Here is a 22,333-nt window from a genome sequence, read left to right on the forward strand (position 1 = left end):
AGATCGTTTATACGTGTCGCGATTTTTAAAGGAAACCCTTACCATATTCTTACATAAATATTATGTACAAATGGTGTTATTAATATGGTGCACTGAAAAAATATGAAAATAGGGTTGTCTACCAAACGTTAAATATAATGTGTAATTTAAAAAAATAGATGAAAGTTGGAATGTTTACTTCAAAAGGCCATATTTCAATGGTATGTTGACTGATTCTAATTATTTTTTCATTATTGAACAGGTAGACGTTTCATAGTTAATTTTCATCAAGAAGAATATAAAATAGAGTTGGCTACTTCAAACAATAGACAACTTAATTATCCTCAACTATATGTATTATCACTATTTAGTAAACATCTTTATATTCAAACCGACGACCTATCAATTTCTATACATTAGTTGAATGCAACGGACGCAAACTACAAATCATGGAAAAATAAAACCATAAATTCAATACATATATTCAAAAATATGAAGGTATTTGCTGATTCAGATCAATTTATGTTATGATACGGTTTTTGTTGGAAATTTTGCACAATCGTGATTCGCTAGTTGGATTGACAGATGTTAAAACTGGGGGATGTTATTAGTAGGAGGATCAAAGGGGATGTTATTAGTACAAGTTCATCTGCTCATATCTCTAACTATTGTCAGTTTTATTGTCGAATTGAATTTAACATGAGAATTTGACATTCAGATGTCGACAATGGACCAACTAGCGGAGGTCCAACTAAAAAGCGGCTCCTGTTAAAAATTGAGCGACCAGCGAATCATGACTGTGTTAGTTTTAACATTTCATATATCCATAATTTGTAGTAAACAGCAATTGCTATCAACTAGTATATAAAAATTGATAGGCCGCTATTTTTAATACAAAAATAATCACTAAATAATTATAATACATATAGTTGAGACCAATTATATTGTCTATTTATTTATGTAGACAACTCTATTTTATATTCTTCTTGATGAAAATTAACGATGAAACGAGTACCTGTTCAATAATGAAAAAATAATTAGAATCAGTCAACATACCATTGAGATATGGCCTTTTGAAGTAAACATTCCAACTTTCATCTATTTGTTTTAATTTGCACATTATATTTAACGTTTGGTAGACAACCCTATTTTCATATTTTTTCAGTGCACCATATAAATAACACCATTTGTACATTATATTTATGTAATTAAATCGCAAGGGTTTCCTTTAAAAATCGCGACACGTATAAACGATCTAAATAGTCAATGGACAAACATGGATTCACGCTTGAAGTCTGGTAGAAAACCCATCTATGACCGCAAACCACATCCAAACCGTTATAACTTTCGATTCCGTCAATGAAATATTTCCAAACTTGCAAGGGATATACTTGATTACTATATCTTTCGAATGCCATGTACTAAATAAGCAGACAAATTTTTTTGTTTATAGAGATTGGACCAAACCCGTGGGTGTTTGCTGGTAACCTTATGAAACGTATCATAAAACTTCAAATCGCCATATCTCTCGAATCCCTCGATGGATCATTTTGAAATTCACTGAGAAGATGCTTGGGTACTGTATCTTTCGAATGCCGTATGCCAAATTTATGGTCTTTTTTTTTAGTTAATAACGGTTTTAGGAACACCGTGACACCATATAAAAGGTACTATTTTTGTCGTTCGCTTCGCACTGGCTCGAGCAAAAGCATAAAGCACACTGATTTTCATGACCATTGCCTTTGGTTGTTTCGAAATAGCCTTCTTCAACTTTTTCTCAATAATTTGTTCATGCCAAATGAGCAACAAATTTTGTTAAAAGTTGCCGGTTTTTAAAATTCATTTTTGAAAAATTTCGGGAGGAGCTTTAGCCCCCTAGCCCCCCCTCTGGCTACGTGCCTATACCCATCGATGAACAGAAATCGTGTGAATGTGATTCGTGCACATTTTATCTATTTATATATAATGTGAGAAAAATCCAGAGAATCTCAATGAAAATGAACTGATAACAAAATATCCTCCAGACTTACTTAATTTTTATGAGTGATTTAAAAAAACACTAATCCGTCACGATCCTCCAGGCCGTTCACTTATACGTTACCTTACCTCGTTTGACCGAGCCTGACCAATCCATCCCAGATGCCGGCAGTTTGCATCCCATGGAAAAAAATACGGAAAAAAACAAAAAAATGTCAACAAAACCGATCTAAGCACACCATACTTTGATCGCATCGCGTTGCTATTTCATTTTATTTTTCCGTATTTGTTACTTATTAAGCAATATTCATGCATAGGGTTCTTTAAATCTAGTTTTCAATGTCTCAAAAATGATGACCCTTTTGTATGGGACCTCGGCGTATTTAATTTGTATTTGGCTATATTGTGATATTCAAAACAATTGAGGTATAGTCGGGAACAAATGAATCAATTAGAATATAAAATTGTTTAAATCACCACTGTGAAATCAAAAATGAATGTGATTTTATACATCTATCTAATAGCGATTAGACAAGTCAAGGTGCCTTCTCTTTGCTCCATGGATTTGTTTTAACACTTTTTTATTATTACTTAGTGTAGGATAATTTATCATCAATATTTAGTAATACTTTATCCAACAAAAAGTATGTTCCTGATGGTGAAAATAGAAATAACATAAAGTAGCTCAAAGTACATGGGAGCTTGTTACACCTTTTGGTAATTTTATATCCTCTAAGTATTCCGATTGTTAACCAATTTAAAGAATGACATGAAATAAAAACTCAAATCATAATCTCGAACGACAGTCGACAGCAATCAAACGATCGAGCAAATACGTTCGACTCGAGTCGCTTTCGAGTTCGATTGTTATGGTTCCATAATGCCAACACTTCTCGATAATCTAGTACTTCTTCGAGCGCACTCGAACGAAAATTTACTTTCGAGCTCGGTTCGAAATACATAATGCGAAACATGGTCGAGTCGATAGAATTTTGATCGAATCGAGATGCGTAATGCCACCCCCAGTACACAGCAGTTCAAATTTATTTCGCGAAAGATGTCAAATATTTGACATTATTACAAACAGTGTACTGGTAGCTTTAAGGACCTAAGTGAGTTTCCCCCCACTTGCGTCTGAAATGCTTACCATATGTGAATAACACACACATACACGCAATTGCCTCTGTGCAAGGAAAGATGCATCAATACGATGCGCCGTAGCAGTAATAACAAGGATATATGTACACAAAATGCGAGTATGTGCTCGAGATTATTCGAGAATCGCCTAAACAGCGCAACCAGACGTGGATTAGATCTCATTGATACGACTATTGGCGATATAAATACAGGCCACTTTGAATGCATTGAGTGTGAAGTTTCAAGTGATTCAAGTCATGTTTATTTGATTTCATTAATTTAATTGATTTTATTGTTTTTGTTATTTTATTGACATCGCTGATTTCATTGTTTTCTTTTATTTCAATTTAAACATTTTGACATTAATATCAATAAATCAATATGTTTGATTTGGCAACGTTGTCTAGAGCATACCTCTAGACAACTTTGCCAAATCAAACATATCTACATTTCATGGTTCAGCATTGAAACAAACATCAATTGTTGAACTTTTAACTGCTCAGAACCTGGGAGGGAGAAACAGACTCAATAAATGTGAATGTCATAGCCAGCCAGAACGAAACTGTCACTCCGAGCCACAAAAAAGTGTTCATCGAGGAAATGAGAGTATTGTTATCATATGCTTGCTAGAAAATGTTTCCGAACGATGAGTTTCCTTGATTTTTTGTCTAGATTGGGTGTAGCAGTAAATATTATTAAAGTTTTTCTGTGATTTTAATGCCATTTTCAAATTACTCAGATGAATTTTTCGGTAATCCGTGCTGCCATTATCAAATAAATTGTATTTCTATGTATTTCAATTTCAATGATGAATAATAATTTAGATGCGTTCAAAAGTTTCGAGCATCGTTTTAAGACAATATTGCGATCTTGCTATAATGTAAAAGAAACGCTAATTTTATATGAAAATTTCAAATAATATTTACATTTTAATGAATTAATCAAAATACCAGACAGAACGACAGTTTATGAACATAAAGAGGAAATGGTCACTATAAAAAACAACTGGAGGGGGATTCAACAAAAGCGTCTTTTTCACTTGAATCTTTATAAATCTTAATAAGTCTTTATGGTGTTTGAATTATGTAATTTATCTGTATCGTCGCCTGCAAGCTCAATGAACTACACCTAAAATATATTTTATGCGAACCAGTTATGGAAATGAGACGACGCTGTAAATGTTCTCTACTCCAAGAAATGGGAATATAGAATCAAAAAATATGCTGTGACGTGCACGTTTTTTGGTAATTCAAAAATACTTTTTGGTTTAAAATAGTTTATATCATCTTTCTATTTAAAACATGTGATAAAAGCTATTTTCATATCTATAGTAAAGACAAATAATAATGGTGTAAATCGTGCGAAGAAAGTTTTAAACATTTGTGACTTATTTAACAATTTTAGAATGAGTGACGCCTTGCTAGTCAGATTTGACGGTTCTCCAGTTTAAAGTTTCTTTTGAGAGTATGCTGAGAAAATGAAAATCATCAACGTAGCCTTAGATCGAAGACTCCATATCAAGAAGACTGGCAACTCTGTCCAGAATCCGGAGACAGTAACAGCAACTCCACTTGCGGGTAAAGGTGGTACTTTCCATAGTGATGCACACACACATATACATTTTTACGTAAAGCTTCCTCCCTTCTTCCAATAGAGGCGCTGTAACCTCTGTCGCTTCTCGTTTGTATGGGGGAAGGAAAGAGATATCAGTCTTCTTGATATGGAGTCTTCGCTTAGATGCATGCTAATAAATATACAGAAAGTTTCGAAAAAAATTGGCATTATTACTTCGACATGAAGTTTGACATCGACATAATATTTTTAATGTTCGGGTGCTCATGCAGCTTAATCTGATGATCCGAATCATGAAAAAATTCCATTTCTATCTATTAGTTAAAATCTTACACTTCGAAAGTTATTTGCAAAATAACCTTGGCTAAATTTGACAGTTCGACGGTTCAAATTGTTGGAGGATGTAAAAAGAAAGGTGGAAACAGTTTTCTGTACTTTATTTAGGTTGGCAATATTTTTCAGTAGTAAATAAAGGGCAAATATAAAAACGAAAACATGTTATATCAAACGTTTTTTCGGTTATTTCATTGTGTGGATATTTACATTCCAAGGCTGCAGCCGTACCTATCTATCTATCAAATACCTATGCATTGGTCAACATTTCACAAATCAGATAAACAGGCCTCTACCGGAGAGTTTCCTTATTCAAGGATTCTGTTAGTTAAATTTTTATAAAATTAAATTCTATTTTTCAGATTGAATTTAATATTGTATCGGTTTTTAATAATCAATGTAAGAAATTTATTAGGAAACCGTGGTAGAATGAAGAAGAACGGTACAAAAATCCTGTTTTTAAAATAGAAGATTAGACACATCGTTCCGAAATTTGTCCCTTTTCACTCGAGTACTGGAAGCAAACTGTCGTCTGACTTTATCTTCAAATCAATGTAAAGCACCCGGAAAAAAACTCACTGATTTTATACTGTCCCAAGCTCCTTTCCATCACACGATTGAAGTCATGTGCCGGTAACACGCTTGCATCAATGACACGCAAAAAGAAATTTGCTCATTTATGCGTCGCAAACCTTGATAGATTTTGGATGTCTTGCTTCTTGACAAGTGCTATTATTTACACTTCGTGCGTAGTGTCTGTTTCTCCCTCCCAGCTTAGAACCATTTCGATATTACCCCAATGACTCTCAACAACTAATTGAACTCAATTCAGTTGTCTATTCGGCAGCACTGCAGACGAATTCACTGCTTCTTCTTTCAACCGAAGCACCGTGTATAGAAATACATCAACACAAGTTGGAATTCGTACACACATGTTGTAACCCGTCAGGGTAACAATTTAGCACTGGATGAAAATATACCTATTTGTGCGTACTCTAGTGTATTGTTATTGCAACATAACTAACCGCTGTTCATTATGCTCGTTCATGTTTTTAATGTAAATTTCGTTTAAATAATAGTCCATGAACGTTGTCATTAGTCCAGATAGGTGTAGTAATTTTTGTTGTGTATTTGTAAATAAATAACATAGGGTTTAGTTAGGTTATCGCTCTCCTTTCGCTGCAAAAGTGGTCTGACTATGCTGTGCTATAGCGATGACAGCTATGCGGCAGTGCGTTTTTTTGGTGTTTGTTTTCGGTCGAGTGAGGAAGGCGGCCATCGAGAAGATAGATAGTGACAGACCACGGTAAAATACAGACGTCCCCGTTACACCAGTTCGGGAGTTTCCAGTCACAATAGCCGTAGTGCGAAGTGCGCGTGTGTGACGGAAAGTTATCCGTCGTAAAGTGCCGGCCCTTGGTTTGGGTGCTTGTTTATTTTGTGGTGCTGGATCGCCGTCGGGGGAAGCTAATCATCAAGGAATTTTCGCTTCCCCGGCTAACCGCAAAAGATCCAGACGCACCAATCCGCCCTCGCTGGGAAGCATAAGCCAAACGAGCTTTGCTCTCCTTCCCAGCTAATAGCCAAGGAGGGTGAAGCAGGGTGGACAACGGCTCCCCCTGGGAAGAACACTGCGGTGTCTTCCGGGATTCTTTGCGGGGAGTAAAGAATCCGGTGATTCATCACCACCGTCGCTAGGGAGGTTCCAACAAAGGAGCCAAGCTCACCTCCCTAGCTAAAAGACAAGGACCGCTGCCGGAGCAGCCAACGAAGATACGACCGAAGGAGAACGCGGCCGTTGTTGACCCGGCCGGCCGGAAGATACCGCACGTCGCCAGCAGCAGCCGATTAATTATCAGCGTGTAGAGCAGTGCAGGGAGAGTGGACGCAGCAAATAAATGTTGGTAAATTTAGTTTATTTGTTTGTTTACTTTTGTTTTGAAACGAAAATTCTGTAGAAGCACCTAGGCCGCCCTGAAAAGAAGGGTACGCCGGGCAAAGAAGAACCCGAGTAGTGGGTAAACGCCTACTTACAATGTAAACGGTGCTGAGTGGCTCGGTTTGGTTTTATAAACTGAGACTCGATGGAGGTTTTTCTTTCGTTTACCGTGTGAACGAAATCCAAACCGAATACGATGTGCATCACTCGTTTACACGTGTTGAGATTTTGGTAACCATACCAGTGAATGTACGTACCGGTTGGTTTTCCTACCCACCTCTGCTATTTACCATAGTAATGAAGAACATTCGTATTCCGGTGCTCATTTTGTCGAAAACTTTGAAGAAATTCAATATTCGTCGTAAGAGCTACCTTTGCTGAAAAATGCCATATGTGCAGCGTCGTATGATTCTTAGGCCCGAAATAAAGACCTATGTGAAAGGTCCTATAATTTTCAAAAGGACGCATCATTCTAAAGCGCTTAAAACTACATTAGCACTAAACATTTCATGTTTTTAGTATTATTTACCTAAAGAGCATAGTCCTTAGACTATATTGGCATAATTGTTCCATCAAAACATATTTGTTCTCTAATAGGAATTTGTTTTAGGTCCATGAAACTTCAACCTCGTTTTTCTCAGTTCGAGCTCAATGTCACTTAAGCTACCAGTACACCGTTTGTAATAACGTCAAATATTTGACATCTTTCGTGAAATAAATTTGAACTGCTGTGTACTGGCTCTTCAAATATTTGATCAAACACAGGTTGTAAAATTTTTCATTCGTGTTTGTCAAAGCGATTATTTGTCTATTTGTCAAATAGTGTACTGACCAGTGTTGGGAAACTATCAAAAAATCAAAAATCGGTAACGCATAAAATTACTTAATCGATATTTATTATCGGCAAAATCACGGATGAGTTTAGCAATGCAATGAAAATGTGAAATCCATTACGCCTTCTTCGATCTCATCATCGTGATAAATTTTTCTTTCACATGCACTCATAAAATCAACTAAAGAGAAAATCAATCTCACCATTTATCAATGATGTGTGATGATATTAATTATTTTATTATGGGCATAAACTGCTATATCAATTAGGTTTGCCATTTTGCAGTAGCTGCGATTGAACAACTAGAGCTGAATATAACGGGAGATGCGAGAAGTTGATTAGGGCCCAACACATTTGTTTAGGGGGAAAATGTTCTCGTATGCTGCGAACCAAAATATTTATTTAATATTATTAGTACAAATAGTATATGTCCCTATACTATTAAACATATTTGAGTGTTAGGATTTTGGTTGACCAGCAGCCCAACAGGGCTTACATCGTGATCACCGAAGCCGCCAAAACACTAGAAACCCGGAAACTTTCCACGGTTTCTCTGCTGTTAGGGAGTTTGAGTGAGTGTAACACCGACTACACCAGTGTAGTGCATTGTCAAAAACGAAAATGCCATTAGCTGTGTGTTCTACTAATAGAGCCTACAGAATATGATGAGAGCGTTTAGCCAGAGACATCATCCAACGCTGAGAAAAATTGTTCACGATTTTTCAATAAAATTTCTTCTACTCAAATGTGTAGCAATCACGTGATGATTTTATTTTGGTTACCGTAGCGTGAACAGTAATGGGTGACAACGGGCACATAAAATTGAAAACGAGAATACTAGATCAATATCACTCTCTGTATATCAAGTTATAAGGTTTGTGATGTCAGGTGGTAATAATGAAAACGATTATCATCGATGATTTTTTTCGACGGTGATCATTGATTTTTAATTTTTTGATTATGATTATGACAACACTGGTACTGACCAGTTTGTCAAAACTTCAAACAGCGTAACGCTGCAGTTTATCAAACTTGTCGATGGAGAAGTTTGTCAAACTTGTTAATGGAGAAATTTGTCAAACTTGTTGATGGAAAAGTTTGACAAACGTGCTTTGCTTATTCAGGATAGCAAAGTACGCCGTACGCGAAACTGATTTGTTTTGACAGAATTTGTTGCCAAAACGAAAAAAAGTTAAGGTTTGAAATTCGGTTGATTGATTGTTTTATTTACGTGACTTTAAATAATTCATTCGACACGTTAAAAAACCTGTTTTAATCCACCTAGCGGTGCAATTGTGCCTTTCTCATTTCTCTAAACTATGGCACGGAGGCTTTTTATGTTCAACATAATTGTGGAAATGTCCATTACATTCTTAGTACACTTTGCACTTATACACAATGGCATGCCAGCCACGAACTTGATGAGCTACGTGTCGACGGTGAAACACTTGAAACAAAAAAATATCATACTCCATTAGCCTAATCAGCATTAGATCAATGTTATCTGCTTGCTAACTCATTTTGTCATGCGGGGATGGGTATGTGAGGAGGGCAAAAGTCCCATGAACGAACGACTCCCCAGCTTAAATTGGTATGCTTTGTAATATAGTGGTGGTTTAAAGATGATGGCGTTGAAAGGGAAGGGTATGAGGTGGTGGTCTGAGGGGAGATTTAAGGAGACTTTTAAAGGAGGGGAGTGAACAGTAGAGGGGGGTGTAACCCCTCTCCGTAAACCATCAACTACGACCCTGTTAAAATCCAGAAACCTTACGCGAGTCGAAAAAAAAATTTGGCCACACATACACACACACACATACACACACACACATACACACACACACATACACACACACATACATACACACATACACACACACATACAGACTTTTTCCGATCTCGACGAACTGAGTCGAATAGGATATGACACTCGGCCCTCCGGGCCGGGTTTAGGTTAACGTTTTTCAGAGTGATTGCATAACCTTCCTATATGAGAAAGGCAAAAATGTGCAAAATCCAAAAAAGAATCTTCGTCAAATTTTTTTCGTGTTTGCATCAAATCTCGACGTTTTATGCACCTTGAATACATTTAGCATCAAAAATAAAAATTCTATTTTTAATTTTTCCTATAGTTTTTATGAGAAATTTCTGTGTGGCCGCACTCTGAAACCCGTAATTCCGGAACTAGAATTCCGATCGATCCAAAATTCAATAGCAGCCGATGGGAAGGTTGCACCTTTCATTTGAGACTAAGTTTGAGCAAATCGGTCCAGCCATCTCTGAGAAAAATGAGTGAAATTATTTGACACATACGCACATACATACACACACACATACACACACATACATACACACATACACACACATACAGACTTTTTCCGATCTCGACGAACTGAGTCGAATGGGATATGACACTCGGCCCTCCGGGCCGGGATTACGTTGACATTTTTCAGAGTGATTGCATAACCTTTCTATATGAGAAAGGCAAAAATGTGCAAAATCCAAAAAAGTGAATCTTCGTCAAATTTTTTTCGTGTTTGCATCAAATCTCGACGTTTTATGCACCTTGAATACATTTAGCATCAAAAATAAAAATTCTATTTTTAATTTTTCCTATAGTTTTTAATAAAAACTATGAGAAATTTCTGTGTGGCCGCACTCTGAAACCCGTAATTCCGGAACTAGAATTCCGATCGATCCAAAATTCAATAGCAGCCGATGGGAAGGTTGCACCTTTCATTTGAGACTAAGTTTGGGCAAATCGGTCAAGCCATCTCTGAGAAAAATGAGTGACATTATTTGACACATACGCACATACATACACACACACATACATACACACATACACACACACATACAGACTTTTTCCGATCTCGACGAACTGAGTCGAATGGGATATGACACTCTGCCCTCCGGGCCGGGATTAGGTTGACGTTTTTCAGAGTGATTGCATAACCTTTCTATATGAGAAAGGCAAAAATGTGCAAAATCCAAAAAAGTGAATCTTCGTCAAATTTTTTTCGTGTTTGCATCAAATCTCGACGTTTTATGCACCTTGAATACATTTAGCATCAAAAATAAAAATTCTATTTTTAATTTTTCCTATAGTTTTTAATAAAAACTATGAGAAATTTCTGTGTGGCCGCACTCTGAAACCCGTAATTCCGGAACTAGAATTCCGATCGATCCAAAATTCAATAGCAGCCGATGGGAAGGTTGCACCTTTCATTTGAGACTAAGTTTGGGCAAATCGGTCCAGCCATCTCTGAGAAAAATGAGAAAAATTATTTGACACATACGCACATACATACACACACACATACACACACACATACACACACATACACACACACATACATACACACATACAGACTTTTTCCGATCTCGACGAACTGAGTCGAATGGGATATGACACTCGGCCCTCCGGGCCGGGATTAGGTTGACGTTTTTCAGAGTGATTGCATAACCTTTCTATATGAGAAAGGCAAAAAATTCGGCGCTATTTTGATTTTGTTGGTATTTGTCTTTCCAGGAAAATCATACCTCAAATAAATCGGAAAGGAACAAATTATTTGAATTCAATTGTTTGATACATGCTGAAATGTAAGCAAATGCCATTTCTTTTGAATCCTTTCCGATAGTTCACCAAGAATCAGCTGCTCTTGAAAAGCATACAGCAGTTGAGTATACTGCCAGTCTTGCGTGGTATTATTATCGAATGTATCTAGTTGAATTCTACATCCTGGTCGGACCGCAGCCTGTATTGACTATTGATATTTTATCATAAAGTACTGAATGAGTTCATGGAAGTCCAGATGACGAAGAGTCTGTCGATAGCGATTCCATCGAATCCATCAAACGGAACCTGCGTCTGGCGCTGGATATTTACGCTACTAATGTTGGTGCGCCAAATACTACCCAATAAACGCGTACACTATCCTCACCACTTCCCAAAAACATGCTCAGGACAAATTACTCAAGTTGCCCGGTGTTGTGCTTGGTAGCTTTAACAATTTGGGAACGAGAAAGTTATTTTAGCTTCGGCAAATCGCCTCTCCTTCGTCCGTCTCCAGATCTCTCAAAACCTCTGTCGAACCGTTTGTGTTTGTTTTTGCTGCTCATGTAGTACACCTCGCTTTGCTGATGCTTGAATGTTTGGCTGCAGATTTTACATGAGTACATCTTTTCCTTCACGTCGGTATTAGAAGCCTTGCATTTGGCCACATATGTGTTATACTTTTTACCACAATCGCGACAATCGATTAGTTTCCCAGTGGCATGCAACTTCTCGTGTAGCCGAAAACTTTTCACCGATCGGTGCTACATACTCGACATTTGTGCTCGGGCAGCACGTCGACTTCGCGTCTTATACCATTATCTGGTTGTGTTGGGTTCGCAGGTGCACCGTCAGATTGTATGATTTAGTGAACCCTTGGTCGCAGTATTCGCACACGTACGGAGTTTTCCCGGGTGTGCAACCTGACGTGTATCTTCAGCGTAATCGATTGAGTGAATGTTTTCGAACAGTGGGGACACATTTGAAGGGCTTTTCACCTGTAACAATAAACAGTATATAATTGAAATTTACAGAAAAGAAAATAAGTAAAACCTTAACCTACTCGTGTGCCATCGAATGTGCGTCGTCATCAGGTACTTGTCCGCAAACTCTTTATTACAATATGGACATCGGTTCCGAATAGGTAATGAACGATCCTTCTTTAGCGGCAAACCATCAGATCCCTTTTCTCCCTTCGAACTACTTTGTTTCATCTTGCGATCCGGATCCATAAATCGACGAAAACGCTCTGCACTTCGCCCATTTCAACTTTTTCCTCTCCCAACCCCCTAATAACGTAAACCTTCCCATTCTCTCCCTTGATGCGCATTTTGGTTGGTTTTTAGTTCCAAAGGAAAATGTTTAATTGATCAGCATCCTCCACTGCGTTTTCGATATCTGATCGCTCATCGTCCGCGTCCTCGTGTACTAACTCTGGTTCTACTTTGATGTCAACTTTTCCCGCGCTAGGCCGAATCTGAAAGCAGCTTTTGGAAATAATTAGCTGCTGTATGATTGTTCGGTGGCGTTTGTAACATGTAATGTAGTTAGATTGCACTAGCGAGGCAATGGAGAAATTTGGCATCGTTAGGGTGCACCTGATTTGTTCCTTTCGTTCTTCCGTAACGGCAAGCACGCGCCGAAAGAGTGCTCTACATAGACCAGCGCAGAAACCGCACCTGTCGAAGCTGTGGGAGGAATGTTGCCACTTAACTGTAAATGTGAGAAAGTACATAAACAAGTGAGCGAGAAATGCAACTAAAATCCATACCGTGTTCATCGCCGTTTTGTATGTCCAACAATACAAGACGATTAAATATTTTTCAAATTCCCGTTCTAATCATTTTTTGTCCAATTGAAGTCTGCCTAAACTTTTTTGGGATAGACCTTGTCGCTGTAGAGTTCTATGCGATTCCTTTCACACACACTAATTGGGGTTTTGATTTCCTCCAGCTGACATATGTAAAACTCAGCCAATTGAAACATTCAAAATAGCTCACCTGAAGTATTTATAATGGTGTTGAAATGCTCTGTGTCGCCGTAAAACTTATTCAGGAGACGTACTGTGTAGATATCGACACACACCAAGATCTCGCAATTTTATACTACCGCCCTCCCCTTAAGCCCAGGAGTGGTTTATTTTCCTCCCAATCGAAACGTCAAAACGGCACAGTACCAATGCATCTGGATAAGTCTATACCGGTTGGTCAGGTTCCATCATAAAAAAATCCGACCGACAAGCTATAGGGCTCTTGCAGAGCGCATATGTATTGGTGAGCCGTTGGGCAGGCAAAAATGACAGCTGCATATAATGCATACGAATCGGCGAGATTATTTTGTTTAAAATAATTATTTAATATTATTGCGAGCATATGAGCATGAGCATGAGCATGAGCATGAGCATGAGCATGAGCATGATGACCGCACAATTCGTAGTTGCTACTCCGTGATTGACCAGAATGTTGTGTACTGTTAGAAACTGGTATACACCAGGAAACAGTTAAAGATAGAACTAATTATAGTTTTTGGCAACACTGTTGCAAGCAAAAATAGAATAAAAAGTTCTATCTAGGCGATCTCGCCTCAGATCGATTTGTACCTCCAAGTTATAAAGTGCGTTTTATTTATCGAGCGTCTTCTCTAAGTTTTCCCTCTGCTTGCTTCTGCCGGTGGTTTCAACTTAGTTCACGGTTACAACGGAGTTCGGATTTAGCGTTGTCCGAACGGAAGTAGAGTAAAAGCTGGTAAGTCAATATATAACAATTTGGCGACGAGGAAAAATAAGTAGAGCCCAATAAAAGGGTTTTTTTTGTTTTCATTCGCGGCGTGCTTTGCATAGCTCTTTATTCCCACAGAAATTCAGCCATTGCTGGTTAGACGGGTGCTATAAAAGACGATAAATTCTTTTGTTTGTTTTTCGCTTGTTGAGTGGTAATTGGTACATACTAGGGTAAAGTGTGTAATAGTGGTTTTCAATTATAAAAAAGTGCATAAATTATTTTATCTTTGAACAGACGTGCACATTTATGCATTGGCAGTCATTTTGTTTGAAAAGCGTGGCGTATATTGTGTAAGATAATACATTTCCACTAAAACAATTAACACATTGTTCTACTTAGACAATTGAAAACGTGTCCAGAATTAATACTAATGACATTTTGTTTTTCTTTTGAATTGTGGACAAGGAACAAACCGTGAGGTGAATTCACTAGTTAACGGCAGGATATTATCTGTTCTGTGGACACGGAAACCGGCAAAGGATCATCACGTCGAAGGAGGACATTTCTGACGAAGGTCACGTTCCGGCAAAGGGCTTGGAGCTGAGCAGCAAAGGCCGAGTATCCCGACTAGAGTTGAACCGATAAAGGTCGAAGGTTGCGACAAAGTTAATCGGCGAGGGTCGAATCGGGTGAGCTTTACAAAAGGAATCGGTGAGTCGTTTTCATCCTTTTACTCTCATAAAATCGTTTAACCATATTAGTGCCACATTCTGATATAATTTTTCATTTCCTGTAAATTTAAGATGGCTAATATGGTTACGACAATAGAGCCGTACCGTAAAGGTACATCTTTCTCGGATTGGGAAGAGAGGCTTGGATATTATTTTATAATGAATAAAGTTACCGAGGAATCCAAGAAAGCACATTTCGTCACATTAGGTGGTCTCATTATTTTCGCTGAATTAAAGCTTTTATTTCCAAATGGAAAATTAATCGACGCCCCTTATAGCGAAATAGTAGCTAAATTAAAGCTAAGATTTGATAAAGTTGAATCAGATTTAATTCAACGATTCAAATTTCATCAGAGAATACAGCAGTTAGATGAGACAATAGAAGATTTTATATTAGCGGTTAAACTCCAGGCAGAGTTTTGTACTTTTGGGGATCACAAGCAAGCAGCGATTCGAGACAGAGTAGTTGCTGGATTAAAGGATAAAGCCTTACAGCAAAGACTCTTAAATGAGGATAACCTCACTCTCGACTCTGCTGAGAAAATAATAGCCACATGGGTGATAGCAGCTACAAATTCCAGAGCTTTAGATTCCACTTTGAATAATCCCACTAATAGTCCTGCTATAAATGCCTTACGTAAACTTACTAATGCTGTTAGACTGAATGTTAAACGAAATCCAGGAGAAGGTACTTCGAGAGGGCCAGTTAAAAGCCGTTTAGGTTATAAAAGTCGGGGATTTGAAGATTTTGGGAAAATAAATCCCAATTATAGCAACTACAGGTATAATACCAGGCATCGACCCGATTTTTCAAATGCATTCTGTACTTATTGTAAAAAAAAGGGTCATATCAAAAGTAAATGTTTTGCCTTGAGGAATTTAAAAAGAGATACAGTGAACGTGGTGGATTCATTCAAACCCGGACCAAGCGCAGACAGACATTTGAGTGAGCTATTGAACAGGATGTCAACGGATATGAGGAATGAATCCGACAGCGAAGAAGAAACAGGTACAGAACTTTTAGATTGTATGCATGTAGCGTCCATTAATGCTATAAATAACCCCTGTTTAATTAAATGTAAAATTGATGGGAAATTGATTGACATGGAGATTGATTGTGGAGCATCAGTGTCGGTGATGAGTAAATTACAGTACTCATCCAATTTTAAAAACACTTTAAATAAATGTGGTAAACAATTAATGGTAGTAAATGGGTCAAAGTTGAAAATAGTGGGAGAAACCGATGTTTCTGTGGAACTAAATGGTTTAAAGAGAGTTTTGAAATTACTAATATTAGATTACGATAATTCGTTTGTTCCCCTAATGGGTAGACCATGGTTGGATGCCGAAAAGAGAAAAAATATGGCAATAAGAAGAAATGACATATTCAAACAATTGGCGTTTCACCAGCGACTAGCGACTACCAGGTGTCGCCCCAAAATTCTTCGTCCGAAAAATAGGTGGCAAACCAGCCGGTCGGTGCTCAGCTAATTTCGTCCGCGTCCCTTGTCACCTATTTTTTTTATTGGGTGTTTCATCGGCGGTGCTATCTTTGAAAATGAGCCGTCTTGGATATTCAACTGTTTTTTTTACTTTCTTATTTTATTGCAAATGAGTAGAGGTTTTGATTCTTTTATATTCAGGATTGCAGATATTTTGTCGCATGTAAATTTTGGGTGTTCGTTGATGTGATGGCGCTGTAAGGGAACACGTCTCTGCCGGTCGGCCAACTTTTCTTTGGACTGAGCAAACTAATTTCTATGTTTGTTTAGGCTTTGCTTTACCAACGGAAGAACTGATCCACATAGCATTCAATGTGCTTAGGGAAAACACATGGCCTTATTTGAGTGGAATGATGACTTCAATCGTGTATAAGGTTTGAGAATTTACAATTCGCGAGAGGGATCGGGGACCGGTTGGCAATTACCTTCAGTTATGTCAGCACGAAGAATAAGCGTTTTGCTGTCATTTTCGTTGGTTAGCTTTCAATTCTATCTCATGCCTCCACGCGAGTCTGTCTCTTGATGACATTTGGTCCTTAGACCGGCGACGACTGGGAGCTATCAGCCTTCTACCGATAGTAGCCGAATGAGAGTGTGCGAACAGATCTAGCCGAGAAAATGATACCGTAAAAGTTGTTCGGAAAGCAGCTCCAATAAGACTTTAATTTGACTAGTATCGATGATCGCGAGTCAATACGTACTGAAAATTCGACGCGTCTGTTTTAATGAATCTAATTTCATGTTCGGTTATTGGTAACAAGCCCGTGCATCAGGTTAACGATCCTCTGTATTTTTCATCAATGTTCGATATAATCGTACGTATACGTGTATTTCACAAACAATCCGATATTAGAAATAGGAAATGCTTTCGTTGATTTATAACATCTAGAGCTATCATAACTCTTTGTATAACGTGTTATCACTCGGTAGTGTTCAACCCAATAAATATATCGTCGAGAAGGAATAGTGAAATTTGTCAGAATACTGTCGCAATAAATAGTGATCCGGCCCATTATGCAGATAAGATTGGCTTTTCTAGGCAATATTCCCACGATCGGCTGTGTGGATGTGAAATTGCTTTTGTTTAGAAAACATAGGATACTCTCGGTAGCCGGCTACCCCGATTTTAAAAGAACCAAAAACTAAACAAGATCTTATTTTTCGAGCGAACTTCTTGAAAACCAACTGAACTACTACCTAATAAACTATGCTTTACAGGTCGCATCGCTTGCTTGGAGCGAATCTTAGACCCTATTCCCTTCCAAACCACCAACTCCGCGATACCTATGGAAGAGTCTGATGAACATTCTGTATAAGATTCCTCATTTTATTCAAGCGATCGCCGGGTAAAATCAGCACTGACACGATAGAAACCACGAAAAATTCGTCGCGTGATTGAATATTATTAAACAATATAAGCAGTGCTCCTTATAGCCGCTATCCGGAGTTCAAGTTGCTTATTTTGCTAATCGTATTAATACAACAAATGATAAATTTCCCGAATTCTCGGCAGCCGGCTGCCCAGAGCAATTATTACATGATAATGCTATTGGCACACTTACTAACAACTGTCCCCTTCCCGTGATACATGTGGAGATGCAGAGGATTCCTCGGTCTCTAGTAGCAACATGTATCGGACTAACATTCCTTCCTTTCCCAGAAGATCTGCATTCGGACGTGGCCGGCGTCGGTATTGATCAGCATGCAGGGATCAGAATAGATTGTACAATGTGGCTCATCATGTTATTCCCAAGCATGTTGTTCCAATGAACATTTTGCAACCTAATTTGGTTCTGGTCAATAACGGAGTAGCAACTACGGGCGATCTCTTATGCTTATGCTTATGCTTATGCTAATGGGTAGACCATGGTTGGATGTATTCTTTACCAAATGGAGAGATGCTTTCTCAAATAATGCTATAATAAATAGAATAAATGGAGAAAATACAGACAAATTGGTAGAGGAAATTAAACAGAAGAAACACCTATAAAAGGTTTTGAAGCCAACCTGGTGTTGAAGGACAATATTCCAATTTTTAAAAAAGCCTATGACGTACCTTTCCGTTTAAAAGAGAAAGTGTTGAATTACTTAGAAAAACTAGAAAAAGAGAAGGTTATAACACCAATTCAAAGTAGTGAGTGGGCCTCACCGGTGATTGTAGTAATGAAAAAGAACAACGAAATAAGATTGGTTATCGATTGTAAAGTTTCAATCAATAAACACATAATCGCAAATACTTATCCTCTACCAGTAGCACAAGACTTGTATGCTAATTTAGCTGGTAGCAATTTTTTTTGCTTGTTGGATTTAGAGGGTGCTTATACACAATTAAAATTGTCAGAAAGGTCCAAACAATTCATGGTAATCAACACTATCAAAGGTTTATATACATACAATAGGCTTCCACAAGGGGCATCGTCTAGTGCTTCAATATTCCAGCAGGTCATGGACCAAGTTTTAGAAGGTATCAAAGGTGTTTCTTGTTATTTAGATGATGTACTTATTTCAGGAAACGATTAGGAAGATTGTTCTCAAAAACTGAATAAGGTTTTGGAGAGATTGCTGAAGGCAAATATCAAAGTCAATTGGGAAAAATGTGAATTCTTCGTGAATGAATTGAAATATTTAGGCCATATACTCAATGAAAAAGGATTGGCACCATGTTCTGACAAAATTTCTACGATAAAAATGGCCAAGGTACCCAAAAACGTAACAGAACTCAAATCTTTTCTGGGGTTGATTAATTATTATCATAAATTTATACCACATTTATCAACAAAACTTTATTACCTTTACAATCTATTAAAAAATGATACTAAATTTATTTGGGACGAAAATTGCAACAAAGCATTTGAAGAAAGTAAAACATTACTATTGACAACAAATTTTTTAGAATTCTATGATTCAACTAAACCAATTGTGATAATTTCTGACGCATCCGGCTATGGCCTGGGAGGAGTCATGAGTCACGTGATAGATGGTGTAGAGAAGCCTGTATGTTTCACATCATTTTCACTGAACTCAGCACAAAAATCGTACCCTATCCTACATTTAGAGGCATTGGCTTTAGTAACCACTATAAAAAAGTTTCACAAGTATTTATTTGGCAAAAAGTTTCAAGTTTTTACTGATCATAAACCATTAGTTGGTATATTTGGTAAAACTGGAAAAAATTCTATTTATGTGACACGATTACGATATATTTTAGAGCTTTCAATATATGATTTCGACATTCAATACAGACCATCACATAAAATAGGTAATGCAGATTTCTGCTCTAGATTCCCTCTAGAAACATCAGTTCCAAAAGTTTGGGATGGAGAATTCATCAGAAGCATAAATTTCAGTAAAGATATGCCATTAAATTTTAAACACATTGCCAAGGAAACAGAAAATGACAAATTTTTACAAGATGTTATATCATTTATGAAAAATTGGTGGCCAAAGAAAATAGATAAAAGCTTTACAAACGTTTTCGCAAACCAACACGATCTTGAATCGGTTGAAGGTTGCTTACTGTACCAAGATAGGGTGGTAATACCAAAACAATGGCAATCATATAGGAATTGTCAAAATGAAGCAGCTTGCTAGACGTTCAGTTTACTGGTTTGGTATTAACAAGGATATAGAGATATTTATCGACAAATGTCACAGTTGCAACAGCATGGCAGTTGTCCGGAAACCGAAAATAGAATCTAAATGGGTTCCAACAACTAAACCCTTCAGTCGCATTCACGTAGATTTCTTCCATTTTGCACATCACACTTTTCTGCTTGTGGTGGATAGCTTCTACAAATGGATTGAGGTGGACTGGATGAAGAGAGGAACGGATTGTAACAATGTGTTGAAACGTTTAGTAAGTTATTTTGCTCGATTCGGGTTACCGGATGTTTTAGTATCGGACGGCGGTCCACCATTTAACTCTCATGCTTTTGTAAGCTTTTTGGAGAGGCAAGGAATCAAGGTTCTCAAAAGCCCGCCTTACAATCCATCCAGTAACGGACAGGCGGAGAGATTAGTAAGAACTACTAAAGATGTCTTAAAAAAGTTTATGTTAGAACCGGAAGTGTCTGAGTTAAATTTAGAGGACCAGATCAGTTTGTTTTTATTTAATTACAGGAGTAATAATTTGATGGGTGATGGACATTTTCCATCTGAGAAGATATTTTCATACAAACCAAAGACGTTGCTAGATTTAATTAACCCTAAATTGGGTTACAAAAGACATTTACTGTTACCACAAGAAACCAACGAAAATAAATCGATCTTGACAACACTCCATAAGAAAAACGATGATCCTATTGATAAATTGACAGAGGGGGACGAAATTTGGTATAAAAATCATAACCCTCAAAACAAAGTAAGATGGCTTAAAGCTACTTTTCTAAAACGTGTTTCTAAACATATATTTCAGATTTTCATTGGAAACGTTCGGGCGGAGGCCCATCGAAATCAAATTAGAGTGTCAAAGGACCAAACGGATTACACGAAACCAAACGTTTTAATTTCGGCTCCTTCAGAGAAGCTGTCGAACAGTATGGAAGAAGAACAGGAATTTCTGGGATTTCCCGAACCCAGCGAAAAATGTCAGTCTAGGAGAACAGCAATGAAACGAAGATATGATGATACCTCAATGGGTCAAGCAAATGACTTTCCTAGGCGTTCGAAGAGAAAGAAGCTCAACGAAAATTGTCAGGCTAAGAGAATAGCAATGAGACCAAGATGTGATGAGACCTCAATGGGTCAATCTAATAATTTTCCTAGACGTTCGAAGAGAAAGAAAACGACAAAGGCTGTAAATGAATATTTATATTTTTGAATTAACAAATTTCTGAAATGTTACTATGAATAGATTTGCTATATGATTATAAACGTTATATAATGAGTTAGTTGTAAGTTATTAAATTTTTGAATTCACTTTCTTAAAAGAGTAAGAGCTGTTGTGTACTGTTAGAAACTGGTATACACCAGGAAACAGTTAAAGATAGAACTAATTATAGTTTTTGGCAACACTGTTGCAAGCAAAAATAGAATAAAAAGTTCTATCTAGGCGATCTCGCCTCAGATCGATTTGTACCTCCAAGTTATAAAGTGCGTTTTATTTATCGAGCGTCTTCTCTAAGTTTTCCCTCTGCTTGCTTCTGCAGGTGGTTTCAACTTAGTTCACGGTTACAACGGAGTTCGGATTTAGCGTTGTCCGAACGGAAGTAGAGTAAAAGCTGGTAAGTCAATATATAACACAGAACAAGCGAAATTGCACAGAGAATCAACAGATGGGGCCTGGGAGTAGCTATCCACCATCAATGTACAAGTCTCGAGAGTTCTATTCTTTAAAATGTCAATAACGGCGCCGGCCACGTCCTTACAGTCATCGGGGAAGGAAAGGAATATTAGTGTGGTAAACGTTGTTATGGAGACCGTGTATACCTCTGCATCTCCACGTTTGCCACGGGAAGGAGTTTTTGTTAGTGGGATGGGGTAAAGCGTTACACAAATCTGGATTCACCTTGATAAGTGATACGATTATGCAACTCTCAGAGATGTTATCATGTATTTGTTGTTCTGGGCAGCCGGATGCCGAGAATTTATGATAGATTTATCGTTTGTTGAATTAATTCGGAAATACTTGATTTGTAAAAAATGCAACTTCAACTCAGGGCAACCGGTTGCCAGGAGTGTTGCCTATACTTGAATGAATCATTTTTTTTCAGATGGCATGCACACGAATTTATTCTTCCCTGTTTCATCCTTCCGGCAAAACACGACCGATCAAGAAAAATACAATATAACATAAAGCCTAGATCAAGATTTCGTAACATAACATTTATGGATTACCATCATTGATACTACTACAAGTAATGAAACGACAATTATATACATTGCTTTTTCTTCACGAACGATTTAATAAAATACAGACTTTCATGCAATCGATATTCGCGCGGGTTTTTATGCTAGCTGGAATGCATTTTGAGCGGTATAAAGCAAGCACCACCTAATTCCCTGAAACGACCGACTTTGTATGTCCGATATACAACCGATGACGCGCGCTTTTTTACAC

The 22,333-nt window shown here is 37.6% G+C and overlaps 1 protein-coding gene and 1 long non-coding RNA gene across 9 annotated transcripts in view; one reads left to right on the forward strand and one right to left on the reverse strand.

The window, feature by feature from the left end:
- The window catches only part of LOC131691084 (ubiquitin-like modifier-activating enzyme atg7), a 429,670-nt gene that overhangs the window by 378,205 nt on the left and 29,132 nt on the right, over window positions 1–22,333 (reverse strand). The gene's annotated exons all lie outside the window — the stretch shown is intronic.
- On the forward strand, window positions 13,771–21,142 carry LOC131691119 (uncharacterized). The gene is made up of 3 exons (XR_009305713.1): window positions 13,771–14,066; window positions 14,508–14,753; window positions 20,690–21,142. It is a non-coding gene; the product is annotated as an uncharacterized LOC131691119 (long non-coding RNA).

Source organism: Topomyia yanbarensis, chromosome 3, assembly GCF_030247195.1.
Source record: "Topomyia yanbarensis strain Yona2022 chromosome 3, ASM3024719v1, whole genome shotgun sequence".
NCBI lineage: Eukaryota > Metazoa > Arthropoda > Insecta > Diptera > Culicidae > Topomyia > Topomyia yanbarensis.